Raw genomic sequence first — 17,896 nt, forward strand, 5'->3', positions numbered from 1 at the left:
ATCTCACCCGACACCTGCAGCAGTTGGAAAGACCCCAAAAGTTCCTCACCAAGAGGATAAAGTGTCTTAAACATATGTCATATGCTGCCCAACTGAAAAAACTCCAGCTCTATTCAGTCGCATACCGCCTACTCAGAGGTGATCTGTGCCTGACGTACAAGGCCATGTCCAATCCTGAATTAATGGACATGCTCCACCTCAGAAAATCCAAATCCATCAGAGCCATGAGAACAAGTGACTTAAACCTCAATACAGAAATAAATAGAACGTGCTGGAGGGACAGATTCATAACCCAGAGGCTCCCTACACTCTGGAACAGAATCCCAGTCCATGTTAGGCAGAGCTCCTCACTGACTCTATTCAAGAGAAATCTCGACGAGTGGATGGGAGATCATAAGTTTATCCCGGGGGTCATCTCTGTGTCACTACTAGACAGAGGCATAGTAAACTAAACCCTAAAAGGGCATAGTATTCTCATCCTAAGGGGTGGTGTAAGCCACATACACTCTGGCTATGTTTATAAATGCCCTAGGGCAGATAGCCTAGTACAAACCTATGAACCTATGAACCTATGTCTGTCAGGAGGGATAATCTGATTGAACATGTATGTTCATTTGGATTAGGAGTGCATGTCACTCCATGTTGGTTAAAGATTTTAATAAATTCATTACTAGTTTGGTTACACTTAGTTATTTTTTTCTCATTACACATTTTTTTTACTTTATTGGCCTAACTCTAGTTATCTTTTACATCTTACATTAGAGAGAGCTAACCTGATTATCCCACTCAAAATCTCTTTAAATAAAGTTACACTCTTAACTGATCAGATAACATCAAAAAGTGATCCAACTTTAATTATCTTACAAGTAAAGTCAAACTAGATGGACTTAACCTTATTGTCTTTAAATGTTAATGGATTAAATAATCCAAGGAAAGATCTAACATTCTTAGGTACTTGAAACTAAATAAAGTGCAAGTTGTATTTATTCAAGAATCTCACCTCAAATCAGATGACAACCTTAGTTGATATCCACTGGAATATATAAAATTATCTCACTCTTCATATAAGAAAAAAACAAGAGGGGTTCTAATACTTTGGAAGAAAAATGTCACCATTCTCCAAATTATCTATAATTATGAAGATAAAAAAGGACTTATAGCAATTGTAATAATAAAATTTAATAACAGAATATGGACATTTGTTAAATCTTATTGGTTTCCTGGTATAGGGATAGGAACAGTCAGGAAACATTTAGAGTTAATTAACAAAGTCTACAAAGGTAATCAAATCTTAGGGGGGGACTTTAACTGTATTCTAGACACTTCTGAAACCACGAATAAAAAACATTTTTGTCTTACTTCTATAGGTAAAGCTCTAAGACATTGGTGCGAAAACCTACATTTAATTGACACCTATACATATAAGGATGATAACTCACTATATTTTTCTCATAGAGACTATAGATTTGACACTCAAACCAAAACTGATAAACTTTATGTATCTCAAGACCTGAATATGAAAATAATTAATTTTTTCCATAATCCCTTGCTCCTTTTCGGATCACAGTTGACTTATTTTAAAACTTGAAACTGACTTTAAGAGGTTGACCTTCACAACAAGAATACCAACATACATTACCAAATTAACACAATTTAAACCATGGTTAGACTCCGAAATTCAAACTTTCCTAGATATCAATCAGTCAGATGATGTTTGTCTGACAATCGTATGGGATACACTGAAGGCTTACCTATATGGCAAAATACTTGCTTAGTTTAAAAACAAGACTAAAGAATGGGAATCGGAACTGCCATAATATTAAAAAACAACTCATAAACATTAATAAAGACAATTCACAAGATCCAAATACAAAGAAAAAAAATTGCAGTCTTAAATAATAAATATAATGAAATATTAACCCCAGTGGTGGCTGGGGACTTCAAATCAAAGGGGGGCTGCAGGAGCCAGCTGAATGGGTGGGGTCAAGGGGAAGGGTGTGGCCAACCAGAAAGGGGAGGAGCTATGCTCAAAACCACAAAAACTAACTTTAATTAAATACACTCCCCTGGGTGGCATGGCAAACCATCATTATGAGAGTCCAATCAAGACAAAAATAAGTGTAGAAGAATAAAAATATTTCAATGCATTGGCTGCATGACAGCTTACTTAATATCTAGATGGAAACAAAAGGTTGTGAGGCATGAAAAATAAATTACCTTTTAAATACATTACTGGAATGCCAGTCAAAATCAAGTACAAGCAAAACCAGAAGCACTCAACTCAAACCACTTCTCCTTGCACTGCAGTTCTAATTATAATTTATATTCAGCTTTATTAAAGTGCCAAGTAACATGCTGAAAGTAGAAATCTCTGTGATGCCCCCACTTGTAAAAATGTTTCTTATCCAAAAAAGACCTGCTGCCTGACAACTATCTACTTGTTTCATGGGGAAAACATGTAAGTAAAAATGAAAAGCAAACAAGAAACAAGCTCAAGATACATTGCTTAAAGGATTACTGTACAGGTTATGGACCATACATGATTGGCATTCTGTTTAGTTTACAGGTAAAGTCTGTAGAGATGACTGGAAGTCTCCAACAAGTGTAATGAGCTTTTAAAATAATGGAATCCTGTCCTTTAATACCCAAGACTTATACATTATCTAGTCAAGTATTCTCTGCATGGCAACAACAGAAAGGCTTTCAATGTTGGCAATTCTTTAACAGTATGCTTATTAAAGCTTACTTGCATCTTATGATCTCAGACAAGCTTACATTATGGTCATTAAAGCATTGCTACTTAAACACAGAGCAACAGGCACTTTGAGTAATAAGCATAAATCAACAGTACAAAAATATGACAGAAACCAGACCTTTCTGCAAAATCAAGGACAGATGAAAAGCCACTGGGATGGGGGGGGGCACACTGCACATTTACACTGCATAACTACTCCTTGCCTTGCTTGGACACATCCAGAGTCAGTACATGGTGGAGTGGGGTGCAACAAGTATGTCACAATTTGAAATGTCTCTGGCTGACTGTGATGGCCCTGACACATGTGTCATACCTCTCAACCTCAGAGCAAGAAATCTGGACAAAGTCATACAAAGAAATGGGACAAAGGCCCAAAAATAAGGACAATTTTTAAAATATCGCTCTTATAACCTTAGAAAGCTAATAGAGGTCTTGCATTAGTATGAATTTTCTGAATGGTATGAAATCTGAAACTCAAATGTCTGTCATTATTTTCTAACTTCAGTCTTTAATTATTTGTCACTAATTTGCCAAAAAAACACAATTTTATGAAAAATGGACCAAAAATGTGATGCAAAATATAAAATAGCAACACAATACAGCTGGGAACCTGTCAAAGAAGGGACACTTTAATATTAGTACTGCTAACTTGAGCAGCTGACAAAATAAAATAATCTACATGCATTTCTGAAATAAAAGTAATCTGATTATTACAGTTATTTCTTAATTATAAACCCTCCATGTTTTCTTCCAAAATTGCTATTTTGCAGAGGGATCATTAGGGAAGAGCAACATTTTGAGTCAAAATCAGGGACAGTTCAGAGGTTTGGCTATGCCTAATTCTATAAAGCAATTTATTTGCATGTACCTCTCAACCTGTTAATGCAATAAATCTGGACAAGGCCAGATATATTGGGGGAACATATAAACAGTACTAAAAATTGCTCTTGTATAAACTGGGACATAAATCTGGACAAGGCCAAATATATTGGGGGGAACATATAAACAGTACTAAAAAATGCTCTTCTATAAACTGGGACAGTTGATAGAACAGGTCTTACTTTAGCATGCATTTTTCTGAAGGTTATGAAGTCTGAAACTAGGTGTGTCATTATTTAGTGACTTCATTCCTAAATGATTTGCCAGAAAACCACAAATTTTTATGAGGAACAAATCAAAAATAAGAAGCAAAACATCTATTCATTCTTTGAAAATCTGGACAGTTGGGAGGTATGGTTCAGCTGGGGCTGTGTAAGTTTGCTGCCCTTCCCCCCTCACAAAACCCTGGTCGAATGGAGCCTCCCTGCAGCCATTCCAATGATCCATTAATTTGCTATTTCACTCCATTTACCATAAACACTAATGTGCATACTGATTTACTTCTATGATGATTTGAACTTCATTTGAAAGTTTTATTTTTGCATTTTACAGCACAAACATTGAGACATAACAAACTTGGCATTAAACCTTCTCTGCCCTTGAAACTCACATTCACTGAAACAACATTAAAATCCACATTCAAAGAAAATACATTTTACTCGTGGCAGATAAAAATTAATTCTGGGCTGTTTTCAAATCATAGGCCCCTTGCATATGAAACATACATGTGCTCTTTGATACACCTTCCTATTGCTTTGAACATTTTTCCAGTAAACAATGAAACAAAACTGTCCAATTCAGAACATTTCCATCATAAAAGTCTACTCAAACTTCTACAGTCCACTATTATCAGTAAATATGCACAATTCTACAGTCCACCATTATCAGTAAATATGCACAATCTCTGAAGTAGTAAAAAAGTCATCTAAATAATTCCACGTTAAATAAATCTGTAATAAAGAGGTTGGTGCTAGCAATCACCTTTACATTTCATGGTTTCATCGAACAATAAAGTGTCTGATGCCCCTGTGGAATAAATTGCCTAAATTACATTAAAAATAAGCTAGTAATATTGCAATAGAAAATGGATGGCAAACTGATAACAGGCTCATAATTAGTATCTTAACTTTCAGCATTCACCCCTTATGGGAGTAGAACCAACAACCTTCTGCATCAAAAGCAAGCACACAGCCTGTTGTGCTATTAGCACTAAACTTCTCTTCCCCTGCAGCTCTCAGCTCCTTGTAAAATCTGCTCAATACTCAACTGCATCTCAACTTCACAGTACAAGAAGTCTGGAAAAAGCAAAATTTATTGGGGTGGGTCAAAAGGGCAAAAACCAGGGACACATTAAACATTGCTTGTATAATCTTGGAAAGCTGCTAGAATAAAATGCTGTGTTACCACGGTACCACCATACATTTTACTGCCAAAGTCCCTGTGCAAAAAAGAGTCAGAACATACCACTATGCCAAATCACCTGCTTTGTGAAAGAAAAATGCTGTGTTACCATCGTACATTTTACAGACAAGGTCCCTGTGCAAAACAGTCAAGAGCAACATACCACTACACCAAATCAGCTGTTTTGTGAATGAGAGGAAGACTGAAACTTAAATGGCTATCATTTAATTAATTCAGTTCTCACCATAGCTGTCAACCCCTTAGCACAAAACACCTGGACAAACCCAGTAATGAGGGAATACAGCCCTCAAACATATTCAGTGAATTCAGTTCTTGCCATAGCTGTCAACCTTAGCACAAAAACCTGGACAAAGCCACTAACAGGGTATTACAGTCCCAAAAATAAGGAAAAATTTCAAATAGTCATCTTATACACATAAAAATTGCTATAATAAAACTTTGTGTTACTATATATTTTTTGCTAGAATAAAAGTTGTTTTACTATGTATTTTCTGAAGACTATGAAGTCTGAAATTCAAATTCCTGTCAATTTTACTTCTGATGGAACAAAAACAATTTTCAGCAGAGGCCCAGGGAGAAATACTGTAGACACGTCTTTGTAAAATGGCAGGATACCAGAGCAAATCCACACAAACACAGAGATAAGATGGAGACTCCACAAAGAAGGCACCACAACCAAGAATCAAACCACAAATCCTGTAACTATGAGGCAACAATACTGCCACTGCACCATCAAATATGTAAGAAATTAAACATTCAGAAACCTGAAGTCTGAAATTCAAATGCCTGTCAATTTTATTTAACATTTGTTAATCAGGACAGTCTGACTTGGAAAAAAAACAATTTTCAGCAGAGGCCCAGGAAGAAATAATGCAGACATGTCTTCGTAACATGGGAGGACACAAAAGCAAACCCACACAAACACAGGGAGAAGATACAGACCCACAAAGAAGGAACCCCAGCCAAGAATCAAACATGAGAACCTGCAGCTGTGAGGCAACAATGCTACTACTACACCATCAAATATCAAGCAAACAGACCCCACAAAGAAGGAACCCCCAACACTGCTACTACTACACCATCAAATATCAAGCAAACGACCCAACAAAGAAGGAACCCCAGCCAAGAATCAAACCTGAGAACCTGCAGCTGTGAGGCAACAATGCTACTACTACACCATCAAATATCAAGCATTGCAACATTTACAAACCACAGATATTATGAGGAACAGATCAGATCAAATATGTGGCAAAAATCTGCAATTTTTTTACAAATGGTGGTGGGTAGGGAACTCAAGTCTTTAACACCTGCATACAGGGTACAGGGTTCAAGCCTGAGGTATTCCCTACCACACCATCATGAGCACCTGGGGCATTTTCTCACACACACAGTCCATTCACATAGGCACACACACACACACACACACACACACACACACATTCAAATAGGCATTCATTCACACACTTCCCTACCATTCTAAACAATAATTAACACACACACACCAGTCCATTCAAATAGGCATTTATTCACACACTTCCCTACCATTCTAAACAATAATTAACACACACACCAGTCCATTCAAATAGGCATTCATTCACACACTTCCCTACCATTCTAAACAATAATTAACACACTTACCTGTCCTTGCTGCCCATTCTCCATAACGTAATCCAAATGCCCGCGCAATAATCCACAGTCCCGCGAGATTCCCGCGATCCTAATCCACAGTCCCGATGAGAGAGACTGACTGCTGCTGTTGCAGTCCAGCCCCGATGCATTTTCCCAATGAGTCTGTGCACTTTAAAAGTGCACAGACATCTCCTATGTTCCCCTACCTGGACTGCTGGACTGCCTGGAGCATGCACAGTAGACTTGCAGTAGTCTGGACTACTGCGCATGCGTGAAGTCTGCGAATTTTAAAAAAATTTTTTTCTTTTTTTTTTTTGTTGAGGGGGCTGCAGTCCGGCAGTCCAATAGCACAGGCCGCCCCTGATTAACCCGTAAAACTAACTTGCCATTAGAAAAATTAAAAATTAATTCACACTTGATGTAGCCAAAACATGTGCATAATCTAACAATGAGAGTTAAAAGACAAGCCTCTGATAATAATATCACAAAAATCATCAATGAAGGGAGAAATAATAGTTTCAGGCATTAGTGACATTCTTGAAGCTTTTAAATGTCACTGTTCTGACCACCAATCCAATAATAATGTACATTCTGATCACATAAATCTAGATATAAGCTTATCTAAAATAAACAAAATCCCAGATAAATTAAAAACTGAGATCTTGAAACAAATGTCTCTTAAGGAAATAGTTGAAAAAATTAAAGAAAGCAAAAATAACAAAGCTCCTGGAACAGATGGAATTATAATGGAACTATATAAGATACTCCCATCCTCAGTCATCTCAATTTTTCATAAAACTTTAAATGTAATACAAACCAAAAATATAATGCCACCCTCATGGAAATATTCTTTAATCACTCCCATCTTAAAAGAAAATAAAGATCTGAAACTGTGCAGCTCCTATAGACCAATTTCTCTACTAAATAATGACTATAGGATTTTTGTGTCCATCCTTGTTAATAGAATTAAAAAATCCTTAACATATATTATAAATAATGATCAATCAGGTTTTATTTACAATAGACATACCTATGATAATATTCTAAGAATATTGTCCCTCATAGACATTTTAAATAGATATAATCAAGAAGCCCTAGAAATTGCTGTTGATATTGAAAAAGCCTCTGACACGCTGAAATGGGATTACCTCTTCAAAACTCTAGAAATCTTTAATTTCCTTCTCATTTCATTACTTTGATAAAAAATCTATATAAAAATAATCTTGCTTATGTAAAACTTGGCACATTTACTTCAGAATCCATTCAATTTTTCAAAGGCACTAAACAAGGCTGTCCTATGTCACCCATTTTATTTGCTCTTATTTTGAGCAAGAAGAATTTATATCTCTTATGGACCATATTAGCAATTACTAGAAAATGTATTACAAGAAAATGGAAAACCTCTTCTGAACCCAATATTCAAGAATTTAAGACTTTACTGGAAGAAACAGTATATTTGGAAATAAAGGTAAAAGAAGCAAGAATCTTCCCTAATAAATGGATCAACATCCCTTGGAAGAAAGTTCTTTCTCTTATCGAGACTCTAAAGATATCCGCAATCTCTTAGTACTAGAAGAAAGTACACTTGATATTTTTGGAATTGTGTAACTAATTCTCTGTAGGTATCCTTTTTTTATATATATAAGCCATGTGTATATATTGTATATAGTTTGTTCTTTGAATTATTCACAATCTAGTAGTATTTATATTTATTGTCTTTTTGAAAATCAATAAAATTATTTGAAGAAAAAAAAGGAGAGATTACTGTCCACCTGGGTCCCCAGGTCTCTTATCACACATTCAGCATTAAGTAGACTGCCGCCTATGTGGTAGTTCATGGGTACAGAGTTTTTACCAAAGGGGATGACAATGCACTTTTTAGCATTGAGCTTGAGGCCATGGCTCTGACACCAGGCATCTGTCTCAAAGAGGCCCTTCTGTAGGATGCCCACATCATTTGGGGACTCAACTATGGCTCCTAGTTTGCAGTCATCTGCAAACTTTGTTAGCCAAAGGTCTTCTGTGTTAGTCTGTACTTCAGAGAAGTAGATACCAAACAGGAAAGGTCCCAGGACTGAACCCTGTGGTACTCCACTTGTCACTGGTTTGAAGTCAGATTTGGAGTCTGCAACTTTTACAGTGTGGGTTTTTTCAGTGAGCCAATTGGCAACCCATCTTGTGATGCAGGGATTTATACCTAGTTTAGTGAGTTTAGCTATAATCCCAGAATAGGGGATGGTGTCAAAAGCCTTGGTGAGGTCAAGATAGGCTGTGTGAACCACCTTACCCTCGTCTTCAACTTTGGTGACTGCATCAAAGAAGTCGATCAGGTTCAGGAGGCATGATGTGCCATTCACAAACCCGAACTGGGTGGGGTTCAGAGTTTGGTGGTTACCAATGTCTTTGTTTATGAGTTCCATGATGATATGTTCCATGGCCTTACAAACCATGCTTATCTGGCTAATAGGGCGATAGTTCCCGGGATCAGTGCTGGCTCCCCCTTTGAGGAGTGGGATAACTGTTGCTGTGTGCCATTCAGTGGGTACAAAGCCTAATGTGAGACTATGATTGAACATGGTGCTTAGGTGGGGAGCCAGTTCGTTCTGAAGTTCATGTAAAATGCAGCCTGGGATGTTGTCCAGTCCCACGGATGCTGTATTTTTGGCTTTAGAGAGTGCAGCTTTTACCTGCATAGTTGTAATTACAGGGACTCTGCATTCTTCCTGTATAGTTATGGGCCCTTTAGTGGGTGAGAGGGGGTTAATGTTAGCACTTAACCTATATGTCAGGACGTTGGCAATATCAGTAGGTTCTGTAATTTTCATGCCGTTGTGCTGTAACTCAGAGCAGATCTGGGTGTTGCCATTGAGATTCTTGACATAGCTATAGAATGCTTTGTGGTTGTCCCTAGAATGAGTGGTGATTTTGTTTTTGTAGCTAGCTTTGGAGGATCTTATAAGGGATCTCAACTTCTTACTGAGGTGGACCAGGGAACTCCTCCACTCATGGGATTTTACTCTCTTTTGCAACAGTTTCTTCCTTCTGTTGTAGAGTTTGTTTATGGCAGAGGACCAACAGATTGGCTTCCTTTTTTGGAGGATAGCATCTTGGTTCTGTTTGGGATAGCACAATCTATGCACTTGTGTAAGTGCTTATAGAGTGCATCTGTGTAGGATTCAGCAGTCGTAACTGTATTGTCCAGCTGCATGGGTGCCATGAAGTTCGCCACTTCTGTATTAAGAAGCATGAAGTTGGCTTTGGAGAAATTCTTTACCGTGATTTCCTTAATGGGGGGTGGGGGTGGGATGTGGATATCTAGGGTGATTAGCTTATGGTTGGATCTGACCAACAAGGAGTTGACTTCAGGTGTGGAACACCGGTCACTCATGTTGGTAATGACTGGATCTAGGATATTGTTGGCCCTGGTGGGAGTGTGGATCCATGGCATTGGAATTTATGAATTCCAGAAAGCATTGAGCGAAAGAGTTGGTACATGAGTAGTTTTCCCAGTTAATGGTGGGGTAGTTGAAATTGCCCATTATTAGGGTGTTTGGTTGAACCCTAATATTTTCCAGTATATCAAGAAAAGAGGAGTGGGAATCCTGGGGCATGGTAGGGGATCTGTAGCAAGCTACAATTTAGATTGCAGTTTTGCCCAGTTAGTTGCACTTGGATAACCTCGGATGCATTATGCCGAGCAACTTGCCTGGAGGTGTGTATATCCTTAATGAATATGGACACACCTCTGCCTTTGTTGTTCCGGTCCAGGTTAGGTGGCCTACTTTTGCATGCTCAAATATTAGGGCATGTACTGAACTGGGGACATATTAAAAGTACTGCGCACAAATACCAAATGTATTCAATTCACAATTAATGCTATTGCCTAAACATATCGGAATTCTTACACAGAGTGTTAGACTGACCTTTATAACCATGTATGGAACTTTGTATTACAAGTGTGGGTGCTTCCTGCAAGCATAACAGTTTAAGAAACATGAACAGATTACTACAGTTGCCTAAGGAAAATGTACTTAAGTTCATAGATATATAATAGGCTAATAACCACTAGGTCCTTTATAAGCATAGTCACATAACACAACCTAATTATGCCTCTCTGTATCAAGGTTCATAGATTAGTACTAAGCTAACTGCCCTTGCAAGCCATTTTAAGCCTAGCCAATTATCCCTTGTGAGACTCAAATCCTGCATTTTGTGTTTGTAAGGCAAACACCTTAACCATTAGGCCACCCTCCCAAGCCCAGCAAAGGGCATTTATTAAGAGAGAGTATGTTAGCTAGGAAGTTTCTAATGGTAATGGTGGGGGGGGGGGGGTGTTCATTTGGGCATAGTTACTCTCTGCCTTTGCTAGAGACATGAGGGTCAGACCCCAGGTGAATTTTCACTTTCCCATCCATTGATCAAGGTCATCTTAAATAGGATTAGGAATGGTCCCTGCTTCTCATGGATGGGGAGCCTGTTCATGAGGATATGCCTTTTATTTGGTGGTTAAGGAAATTACTTGCTTTTTATTCTTTAGCAAAGTTAACATCAGGGAAGTATGGATATTCATATGTTCCACTGAAACCTTTTCATCAAAGTCCCATTTCACCACAAATTATATAACCCATTCTAAAGCTGAGCAAAGTCCTAGTAGGCTATATTATGGTCATATTATATATGCCTAAATGGTGCTGCAGCTGGGTAGAAGAATTCCAGAAGATGAAGTGTACCTCAGCTTTAGTAACGCCAAATTCTGCTGATCGTTAACGAAAACACTAGTCGATATGAAGGTAGACATGTTGATCATGGAATGGCTAAATGAATGGAAAAATTGAAGAATATGCAAGATGCAAGAGAGAACCCCCACAAGACCAAGGGATAAAATGAACGAGAGGTGTAGAACATGTTTTGCTTTATTTGTTTGAGAATTTATTTATTTGTTTGTTTATTTTTTTTTTACTTTTGTCTTACTTTTTTTTCTAAATGTGGATTTGTGCTGTTTCACTCAACAGCAAAAAAAAATAATAACCTACTCAGTGGACCAACTGAATGTTTTCATCCCCCCACTTCATCTGAGTCTGCTGGTAAGATAACTATGTACATGAAACACCTCAGGGTGTTGGTTCTCATATAATAACCAAATACCCAGATGAGAAAGAATTATCTGCTTTCAGTATTTGTGCTTGCATTCTTGTATCTTCTGTGCATATAAGTATGCATTTATCACAGAACAATCAATAATCTATAGTCATTATAACTTAATGCTTAGGGCTTACATATTTTGCAGGTGATACAATTCACTTGACTTGATTAGTTGCAATCACCCTAAAAATATTTTTCCTCTCTTACCGTTATCATATAATATGGTGCATAGTTAAAATGTAGAGCTGCAAGTAATGAAATATTTTGAAACATTACTTTGTTTACATACTGCTTGCTATTTTGTTTTGCTGAATACATTTCAGAAGCTTTTTCAATCATCATTTGTAATGTTATGTTTCTCATAAGAATGGACTGAATTTCTTCTTCATATGTGACAGGTGTTCTCTGCTTGAAGGTGGTCATTTGTCTTATCTAGTGTAGCCTTGTCCTAAACTGTCAGACACAGATTCTTCCACTGGTCAGCTAAGGGTCACTTCCTACAATTAGTATAATCTTTAAAGTCATCTTGACAAAGGAACACTGAGTGCTACAAGTAAGTGTTAAACTACAGCTAAAGCAAAAAGCAAGTATATGAGTCATTAGAGATATATCTGCGTGGTTTACTTTTGTAAACTTCCCTTTTCCTTCACTAAAGCGCTCTTTGCCAACAAAGTATTACTATGGTTTCTGTCAATCACAAAAGGATGATTCTCATTTTGTTGTCTGTCTCCTGTCTCCATGGTAAAATATTTACAGATAACTTCTCTCATTGATCTTATCTAATGTTACATCTCAGCTAGAAATATCAAGAGGTTTATAGAGGACGTAGAGGTAAATAGTCACATTATTTATTGTTGTATAATGCACAGCAGTTTGGTCCAGAGACAAGATGCAAATCTATGTTGCAAAAAACTCTTTTTCAAAAATAAATTCTACATAACAACCTAGACTAAAATGTAATACTATTTGGTGTAAATAAATGATGATGGAAAGGTGGGATATGCAAAAACATCTCTGTGGACATACTGCAGTGTTGCAGTGACCATTTCAGGTGTGCTGTGCATTTATAGTGTTTAGCTCAACATGTTCATAACAAAAAAAAAATCAAGTTGAAGTCCACAGTAATGGAACACCCTTACAAACCACTTACTCCACAAAATCACCGATCTGCAATGCTGTTACATTTTTCAAATATGTATTCACTGCAGCACCAGTTTCTAAGCAAAGAATGACAATGTATGTCAGTAGCATGCAACTGGACTGTTTTGGATCTCCGTGCCTTCAATAGCCTGGCATAATGAAGATGTAATACAGAAAGATGAGGCTTAGGTGTAATGGAAATGAACACAGGTGTCATTGGTGCCCCTTCTGTAGAGCAGCATAGAAACGCTAATGACTATGTGAGACAGAGAATAGGACAGGGGCTGTTAACCCAATGCCACACACCACCTAGCTGTCAGCTGTGGTACTTTGGTTTACAGATGTATTCAGTGCTACAAAGTTCCACAACAGTCCATTTACACAGTGCTGATGAGGCCACAAGCAGGTTGAAACATGCATATCCACAGATAGTGTGGCTTGGCTTTATTGGCCTGAATTTGTTCATAATAGACTAAAAAGAAAAAAATCATGGGCATTCAGAATTGCCATATAGCTGAAACACCTGATGTCCTTAAGGGGCTATCTATCTCGTGTGCCTCTAATACAAGAGGTTTAAGGAATCACACAGTGGGAACTCTAGCTTGGCTAGATTTTTCTTGTAGTTTTTACATTTTAAAAGTTTGGAATAGCTGAGTTATAGTATAAAGGTATGCTCATTTTTACCTACCTGCATAGTGCAAATAAATGTATATCCCTTACAGTTGTTTTCTCAATGTTATATTACCAAAGAAACTAGATTTCTGAATCCCACTGTCACACCAGTGATGGTATTGTTTACCGTAAACTAATGCAAGGGACTTAACCTCACTTGAGTTATGTAGCACTTCTTTCTGAATTACTTTGGTTTCACAAATCAGGGGTTTGACTTGTCAGTCTGATTTAGTATTTGGCATAGCCATCACTGGTCCCAGGATAAATGCTTTCTGATCTCTTTTCTCAGTTTTATTCACAACAGTTACTTATTGGATAAGCTTCAGCATTCTCTTCTTTAGCTGGAATGTATCCATTAAAGCATGTCCATTCATGAAAAGTATTTATTTTGGTGCAAAATGTTCATTGAGTTTACTTATTACTAAATCGGGTATAACACTATGGCCTTCAGAAAGTAAAAATGAACTGTAAATTGTGCCCACCTCTTTGTCTGTAGCATACAATAAAATATGTACATGAATTCCTTTACTTTTTTTAAGCACTTTGGTTGCAATTTAAAAATGTGCAAACTTCTGACTCCAAATATGTTTGCAAAGTTGAATGGTTCTTTTGGGTTAAACTTGACTTTTTATTGTCAAAATTTTATAATTAGGGTTAAAAGGCTGATATTTAATGAAACAACTATATTGTAAGGGAAAATGGCTATGTTTCAGTAAAAAACTCTTCCCTGACCTTATCATTTGATTCTTATTATACTGTGACAACTTGAGCTATTAATTTTTTCTGCATAATGTTTACAATTAACCTGTTTTATCCTTTTCATGGTTGTGGCAAGGTAGGAGCAAGAACTTAATCCAACAAGCAAGGAGTATAGGGCAGGAAACATTACTTGATATGATGCTAATTCATTATAAGATATATGAATACATTCCACATACACATTATTAATTTTAGAAGATAACCATTTCACTTGGCTACATGTTTGTTTGTTTGATTTTTTTTACTTAGGCATGTTTCTGAGATGAAACCCAAGATATTAACAAACCCTTCCTCCAGTGTCCACACACACACACACACACACACACACACACACACACACACACACACACACACACACACACACACACACACACACACATACAAATGTACAGGCACAGGTAGAACATCCAGACTGCAAAGAAAACACCTAATTTGGGAGTCAAGCCAGGAACCCAAGTACAGAAAGGCAGCAATACTAACTACTGCACCATTGTGCCACTGTGTATACATAAATAAAATATTGTGTGTGTGTGTGTGTGTGTGTGTGTGTGTGTGTGTGTGTGTGTGTGTGTGCGTGTGTGTGTGTGTGTGTGTGTGTGTGTGTGTGTGTGTGTGCGTGCGTGCGTGCGTGTGTGTGCGTGCGAGTGTGTGTGTGTGTGTGTGAACACTGGAGAGAGGGTTTGTTAATATCTTGGGTTTCATCTCAGAAACATGTAAGTTAAAAACAACATTTAACTTAGTGAAATGGTTATCTTCTAAAATTAAAATTGTGTATGTGGAATGTATGCTCAGACAATGGCACTCTGACCATCTGACAGCTAAACAAATTGAAATGTGGTGAAAATGTTTGTCAGTTTTAGATAGAGTATTTTTGCAGTTGGCCAAGCTCCTCCCCACACCCCCATTCAAGCCTAAAACCCATGACTGACATTTGTAGACACCTAAGCGTGCATGACTTCAGACTTTATATGCAAGCTAAATACTTAGTACAGATCTCCAAAACAAAGAAGTAATATGGAGATTGTCACTATTCAGTTCATGTTGGCCGATACTGGAACAAGCTACCACATGCATTCAGAAACATCCCCAAACAGAAGAAGTAAACATGCTTTCGAAAAATCATCCACATGTATAATGTAATTGTCACTGTCATGTGACTTAGTACCTTACCAATTTTATACTTAAAGTCATCTATCAGCCACCTTTATTATCCATTAGCAACTTACTGATTACCTTCAGTACCTTGTTTAGGGTGATGCAGGTTTTTAGTCCTTTTGTACTAATATTTTAGTAGTTTTTGCTAGACATTACCAGATTTTATTAGTTGCATCAGTTTTTCTTGCATATGGTTGTGTGTCCTTGTATACATTTGCAGCAAATGTGCTAAATTCACATGTAATGTTTTTCATGAGACAGCGACCAGGTGTGATGAAAAAATAAATGAAATCACAGTTCAGACACATACTTATTCAGCATTGCGTTACACACTATAGAACATTTTAAAGAATTAAGCAGATTTTTGCCTGATACAGGAGACAAAGTATCATACAATTGAACAGTTAATAGTACATTAGTGTGTCACATATGATTGACATGAAGAACCCAATATGAAGTAAATATCTGATTTTAAAACATTAACAAACACTTTACAACAAAAAAGAAACATGGATAAATAAGCTGCATGAAAGTTTGAAGTGTGCGACAGTCAACAAGCATGTGTTAAACAAAGTGTCAAGTTCCAAGACCAATGTAAAAGGAAATTGCTTTTGCATAAAACAGTAATTGGTAAGTGTAAATAATGATACAGATAGATATATACTTCTCACAGAAAATTAATACAATGTACAGAGGAAGAGATTCTTTCTAAAGCTCTCCATAGCTAAAAGATCAGTTCATCATAAATAGTTCCAGTATTAAATTATTAAACTTGGAACTAAAGAAAACACCAGGGATATCTATAAAGCCGATTACGCAGGAATTTCATAAGGCACTCCTCAGAACAACAAGAGCTACACAAAAAGATGGACACTAGTGGATATTCAGTTGCTGCAGAGTAATTACAGGAGAAGGATGCATGGAGCCTGTCCAACTGCATGGCCATCTATGATAGGAAGCATGCTGTCAAGATTGCTGGGTCAGCAGAATGAGACAATTAGCTTTGCATCCAGCTGGGATACATATTAGGAAGTTGTTGCTGCAATCTGAAGAAATGTATTACTGGACAAATTGGACTTCCAGTGCACCTAATGGGCTGGAAACTAGAGTGATTTAAATTTTGTTTTCAGACAGAAATGTATGCAAATTTCAAACTGGGTATGAAATTCTGAGAAAAAAATCTGGAGAGTTATTACATTCACAGTAAACTGTTAAAATGCATCAGGTTAACACAAAATAAATAAGCAACTAATTTTGCAGTTTCCTTGCCTACCGAGCACTTGTGGTTTACCTCAAAGTATGCATCAGAATATGGTTTGACAGTTGAAGCAGATGTTTACTTAGTGTTACTGTTGATTCCTCTAAGTGCAACTGGCTAACATTTCACTGAAATGGTACTTATAAACTATTGATATATACCTCGATAGTGCTTTAGTGTACACATTTTAACACATATCTATGCCTGTATAATACTGTCTCTTACCTCACTCTTTCATTTTTTTTCCTTTACTCAAACCTCTTAATAATTCTCCTCCTCCCCTTACCACTCTACTTCTTAGACTTTTATCTTTTTCCCCTAAATGTAGTGTCTTTAAATTATAAATACACGGTACTGTATCACCTATATGCCTGTCTTACTTTTCTTTTTGTTTGCATTAACATTATATGATTTTTTTCTAATCTTAGATTACTTGTTATATGATTTTACTTTGTGTATGTTTAATTATTATGTAAATGTATACTGTAATAATTATTTATTACCATTACTGTTTGACTTATTGGTCCATTGCTATATTATTTTGTGGGTTTTTTTTGGAGCTTTTCTCCCCCGGGCCTCCACCAAAAATGGGCTGTTGGCCCAGTTGGGCTATCCTGGTAAACAAATGTAAATAAATAAATAATATACATCTCTCTCTCTATCTATATATATATATATATATATATATATATATATATATATATACATACACACACACACACACACACACACACACACACACACACACACACACACACACACACACATGTCAATAGCAACTGTGAAAAGACAGGGGTTAACAGTCAGGAGATATTGCCACCCTCTAGTAAGGGCAGTAGTTTCTGGGATTTATAACCTAAGAACTCCTCTTGTAGCAGACATTTACTGCTGTTAAAGCACTTGAAGTCTACTAGGAAAGTAGCTTGGCAGATCCAAGCACATATCCCTAACCTACACACTGTGTGCCACATCCATTCTGGAGTGTCTGTTAGCATTGCATTAGGCTAAACTGTCTCTCTTCTCTAGGATGGCCAAGCTTACATCAAACACTCACTCTCAGTCTTCTCTTTTGATTATGCCTTGGT

At 37.0% G+C, this 17,896-nt stretch overlaps 1 protein-coding gene across 2 annotated transcripts in view; it reads left to right on the forward strand.

Annotated features, from left to right (window-relative positions):
- The window catches only part of LOC122801656 (G-protein coupled receptor 183-like), a 248,485-nt gene that overhangs the window by 227,540 nt on the left and 3,049 nt on the right, over positions 1-17,896 (forward strand). The window lies entirely within an intron of this gene.

This window comes from Protopterus annectens, chromosome 5.part0 (genome assembly GCF_019279795.1).
Source record: "Protopterus annectens isolate FY-2018-M chromosome 5.part0, PAN1.0, whole genome shotgun sequence".
Lineage (NCBI taxonomy): Eukaryota > Metazoa > Chordata > Ceratodontiformes > Protopteridae > Protopterus > Protopterus annectens.